We start from the raw sequence: 5,776 nt of genomic DNA, 5'->3' as shown, positions 1-5,776 counted from the left end.
CCCCCCGCATACTCTTTCAGTTCCTCCACTTCTAGGACTCTAGTGATAAAAATGTTGGGTCTTTCATCATTACTCTTTAAGTACTGGGTCCCTGAGGCACCATTTTTGGTTTTGTTTTTTCCTATTCTTTTTACATTGTTAATATGGGGTGATTCTATTTTATCCTCATGGTCATTGATTCTGTCCTTTGTCATTTCCATTCTGCTATCCATGAAGAATTTTTTGTTTCTATTACTGTATTTTTTCAGTTCTGTAATTTCTGTTGGTTCTGTTCTATAATTTCTTTGAGATTTCCTATTTGAGAGTTTGTAATTGATAGTTGCTTTTTTGTGACATCTGCTTTAAAATCCTCGTCACAGAACTCCAACCTCTGATTCATCTTGGCATTAGCATTTTGATGGCCTTTTCTCAATCAAGTTGTGATTTTTCTTGCTATGGTGGGTAATGTTTTATTTTATCCAGGACATTTTGTTGATATGGCAGGAGACTCTAGGTCCTATTTAAATGCTTAATTTAGTAGGCAGTTACTTTGGTCTTCATTAAATTTTGTGGGCAGTGGTTGCAATGGCAGTTGAATTTCCAGAGCCTTTGTGGTAATACGCGGCTTTGCTTGGTTTGTCTCGCACCACTGGAATTCCCCACTCATCCTAACTCATAGAGTCTGCTGGAGCAGGAGGGGTTTTTCCAGGTTGGGCTGCCTCACTACTCAGAGTTACTCTTTTTCAGAGGAGCTCGGAGTTCATGGTTTGCCCTTACTGTACCTCTACCCAGTGTCTGCAGACAGTTGAGGGGAGTTGGGTCCACAGGAATAAAGCAGCTTCTGAATGTGGGCCTCTGTGGTTGTTTTCCTTTGCCTAGTTCTGACTATCCATCCTAGTGTTTTGGGGGAGAAGGTCAAGGGACCATTGAGGACAAAGGGATTTCCTGGACCATGTTGCTGCTATAGCTGAGTTTTTCCTACCAGCTCTGTGCCCTGACTTTGTATATCTTGGTGGGAAGAGGATATCTTAGGCCAATGTTTCCCTTGGCTGCTTTCTTTTCTTTATTTTTTATTATTGATTGATTGATTGATTGGATCCCAATGGATCCCCCTTGCTGTTTGCTTTGAGTTTATGTTGTCAGAAAAGCTCTCCTTTGATGCTAGGGTAGAATGAGTTTACCTGGATACCTTTCCCTCTTTCCCTCTTTCCCTCTTTCCCTCTTCTTTCCCTCTTTCCCTCTTTTTCCCTCTTTCCCTCTTTCTCCCTCTCTCCCTCTCTCCCTCTCTCCCTCTCTCCCTCTCTCCCTCTCTCCCTCTCTACCTCTCTACCTCTCTACCTCTCTACCTCTCTACCTCTCTACCTCTCTACCTCTCTACCTCTCTACCTCTCTCCCTCATTATCCTAGAGGAGGAAGACCACCCAGACCTGGCATTCACAAGAATACCCTACCTGGGGCAGGGAGAGAGGGAATTAGACATCTGGCCACTGTGCTGTCCCTTCTATCCTGGGGTCTTGCTTTCCACCTTCTTATTGCCTATTAGAGTTCTCCTTTGGTTGCCTCTTGCAGCAGGGTTTATAGTTTATAGTGTTTCTAAGGTTGTACTTTGCATGAATAGAGCATGGAGAAACAGATTTATGCCATCTTGTCCTGAATAGAAATATGTACTATAGTTTTCTTGTTTACATGTCTAATTTCTCTGTCTAAATATATTTCTCTATTGCTCACAGATAATTATTATTATAACTCATTTACCATGCAACCTTTTGCCAGTACCTCATATAGTCCTGACTTATAGTATATTCTTGGTAAAAACTTTTGCAGATGAAGTTAAAGGAACACTTACAGCGGCAGTATCGGGTCTGTAAATAGACACTTAGGTCTGGTGATGACCAAATAGGGCCTTTTGAACCTATCTATAATGCTACCAGGTGAACTGCCTTCGCCTAGGAGAAGACGATGTACATTCTGTAGTGTGTAAAGCCCAAAATTCTCAGAAGGAGCCCATCCGTAGTCACTTTCCTAAGGAAAATGAGTTGCTCCCTCTTTATTTTCCTAAAGTTATCTCAAAATTTATGTTTGAATGAAATCAAGTGGACTTGTGGAATCACCAGGTCTCTTTTTTAGTCTGTTCCTATCATTCCTATAGAAATTTCTGGAGAAATTAGACAAATATTTGTACCTTTCTGTGAGGTTTGGAGCCATTCTGTGTGTTTTGTGGATCCTTAGTAAGTTGAAAGAGTAACAAATAAGTTTCATGTTGGAAGTAATCTTCTATAACCCAGGCATCTAAGATCACCTCTACTTTCTGGGGGCTGGAGATGAAAGCCAAGGAGAAATGGAAACATTTGAAAAGATATAATACTGGAAACCAAATAGACAAAGTAAGTACTATGTGACTATGTAAAAGAATAAAGTAGATTCGTCTATACTAGAATGGTAAAATAGCCATGATAAAGTAAACGAATAAAACAGAATTGCCAAAGTGCATGTAGAAAATGAACTTCCATATTTGTTTACGTACCCACTGTGGCACACAGAGCAAAGATAACTTGTAATGATCCCATATTCTGTGTGTGATTGCTTCCCCTTAAATACGGGCTGGCCTAGTGACTTGATCCTCACCAACAGTTTTGTCTGAGGTGATGGGATGTCACCACTGTGATAGAGAAACAAGAAATTGTGACTTGTGTCTTGCTAGCAGACTTTCTGTATTGACTCTGTCCTTTGGTGGATTTGGTGACGCGAACTGCCATGTGCAGAGGGGCACATGGCGGGGAAGTTCAGTAGCCTGCAAGCAGCTGAATCCCACAAACTGCCCCATGAGTTTGGAAGTGGATCCTACCGCTGTTGAGTGTCAAATGAGACTCCCAGCCCTGACCGACATCTTCATCACAGCCTTGTAAAAGGTGCTGCAGCAGAGCCCCCAGTGAGGCTGTGCCCATACCCCTACCCCTAAAAATTGTGAGACTAGAAATGGTTGTTGTTTTAAGCCACTAAGTTCTTAGTCCTTTGTTATGCAGCCATAGGTAACTAATATACCCATCTCTTTCTTATATTAGTATAAGCAGTGGAAAGTTGTCGATTTTAACTTTGTAATTTTTTTGTGTGGTAAAGAGGTTCACAAGAACATGTATATATTTTTCATGCAGACCTGTTCACCTGTGTGTCATAGGCTGTGCGTAGTTGGATTCTCCTTGTGTGTAATCTGCATAGCCCCGTACTGGAACAGAGAGGTCTCCAAATGCTGCGTTGACATACTAAAAAATAAGAGGAAAGAAGAAATGGGTAAAAATCTGAAAAGACTGTTTTTCTTTTGAGCTGTTCACATGAGAGTGTTATTAGGTTAAGTAATGGTCCAACTTAGTATATTGATAGGTCTACAGCCAAAGAAAGCTCTCACTCCTTCTAATGCCTTTAGGAAAGAAGAGGATTGGCTTCGAACAGAAAAAGCAGGAAAAGGGAAATGTTTTTTATACTTTATGAGGGGTGTTATCACCTGGGAATGTCAAAACCACTAGTATCCAGGAGATGAGAAATATGTCCAACATACCAGCAGATGTCTCTAATAATTCTGTACATGGATGTGGTTTTTGATTTATTTCTTTAGCATAAGATGGGCAGGATGAAGCATTTTAATTTCTTATAGAACTTTTCCTTTTGTTATTAGGAATCCAAAAGTGATGATGATTCTGGTATCTAATTACTCAGCAACTTCATTTGCCCCGTAACAATAGTTTTCCTTTGACCACGCTGGATAGATCAAAACCACAGCTTTTACAAAAGAGAAATGAGGAATTGGCAGATTATTTTTCAACAAATATTAATTGATGGGGTGCCTGGGTGGCACAGTGGTTAAGCGTCTGCCTTCGGCTCAGGGTGTGATCCCGGTGTTCTGGGATCGAGCCCCACATCAGGCTCCTCTGCTATGAGCCTGCTTCTTCCTCTCCCGCTCCCCCTGCTTGTGTTCCCTCTCTCGCTGGCTGTCTCTATCTCTGTCAAATAAATCAATAAAATCTTTAAAAAAAAATATTAATTGAACAACCTACAAAGGAGGGAGGGTATAAAGATGGGCTCTGCTGGTTCATTGAGAGATTTTTTTAAAGAATATCTTTCGATATTTTTTTTTTTTTTCTAAGATTTCATTTATTTGACAGAGAGAGACAGCCAGCGAGAGAGGGAACACAAGCAGGGGGAATGGGAGAGGAAGAAGCAGGCTCCTCTCCTGGGAGCCTGACGTGGGGCTCGACCCTGGGATTCAGGGATCACGTCCTGAGGTGAAGGCAGATGCCTAACGACTGTGCCACCCAGGCGCCCCCTTTCGATATTTTTTTAATAAGATTTTTGATTATCTTTTCAAAGCAGCCCTTACACTAGTAGATTGGGCAAGGATGACCACAGTCTACCTCGATTCTTAGAGGCGAAGCACTGAAATGCTTCTTTCAGAAAAATGAAGTTGAGATGATGGACTGACCTGTTGATTCCATTAGACATCTTCCTAGATGCAGCATGTGTCATTTCAAGTTAGGATCCACGGGATGAAACCTATTTAGGTCCATGCAGTGATTCTCTTATTTTAGGTAGGCTTTTACCTCTTGGCTGTGCCAGGAGTAGAATGGGAACATTCCAGGTGAGAAGCCAGGGAAAGCTATGTGTTAGGTAGAACGAATCTTATTTTAGCACCAAAGTGGTGCCCAGAGTTTGGGAATATCCCTTTAGCTAGAGATGTTCTTCTCTGATGAATTGTTATTTCTCTTTTGAGTTACTCAGAAATGTCTTTATCTTCTGTATTTGAAAACAAAAGTTTTTGAAGCCTACCGTTGTGCCATTTTGGTAAACGTATTTTAATGACTTAAATTACACAGCAGTTCTTAACTGAAGTAGTTCTGTATATTGTGATGTTTGGTGACTCGAGCCAGCTGATGTATGCACGCAGATTTGAGCAGTTGGTGAGAATCTTCGGGAGTCACACATGTAAACAAGTGTTGATGCTTACTTGCTTAGCAGTATTACATCATTTCCGTAGATCCTCTGCAAGGCTGGTGCTTTGTCTAGTAAAATAGGCCTTTTTTCCCCCATTTCTTTTTCAGAGTGGCATTATAGTTTTATAGAGTGATACATGAAGCTTTTTAAAGATTTTAATTATTTTTAAGTAATGTCTACGCCCAACTTGGGGCTTGAACTTACAACCCCGCGATCAAGAGTCACATGTTCTACTTACTGAACCAGCCCAAAAGTAATACACAAAGTTTTAATTAACATTTCCTTCAGGAACTCGGTGAGAGCCCACTATTGTGTGTGTGTATGTATATTTTTTTTTCCCCTCTATGACAGTTCTCCTTTAATGTATGTTTATAATTCAAAAGAGGCAAAACTATTTTGGATTAAGTGCTATTTTTTCACCAATGCTCAACATGTTTCAGCAAGGAAAATGGACTTAGTTTACTCAGAGGCTATATTTACTACTTAAATTCATGACAAGGTTTCTGTGCAATTCCTAACAGAAATCAGTGTGTGTGTGTGTGTGTGTGTGTAATTGGATCGGATTTTCCGGATTTGGTGAGTTTTAGCTACTTCTAGTTGTATCTCAAGAACTTACTGCGATTACAAATCCAGATTCCTTGATGTCAGAATAATTAGCTGAGTTGGTTATAAAGTACTGTGTAAGCTCCCCGCTTCTACTCACTTTTACTTCAAAAATGAGAAGTGGAATATTGGCGCAGAGGGTGTCCTGCCCAGTTCTGGTGTTGAATGATATTTTTCTGCTGTGGGTGGTCGTGAGAAGTTATTTTGATAT

Source organism: Ursus maritimus, unplaced genomic scaffold (assembly GCF_017311325.1).
Source record: "Ursus maritimus isolate PB19 unplaced genomic scaffold, ASM1731132v1 scaffold_15, whole genome shotgun sequence".
NCBI classification, from domain to species: Eukaryota; Metazoa; Chordata; class Mammalia; order Carnivora; family Ursidae; genus Ursus; species Ursus maritimus.
Note: the sequence above shows the minus strand (reverse complement) of the source record.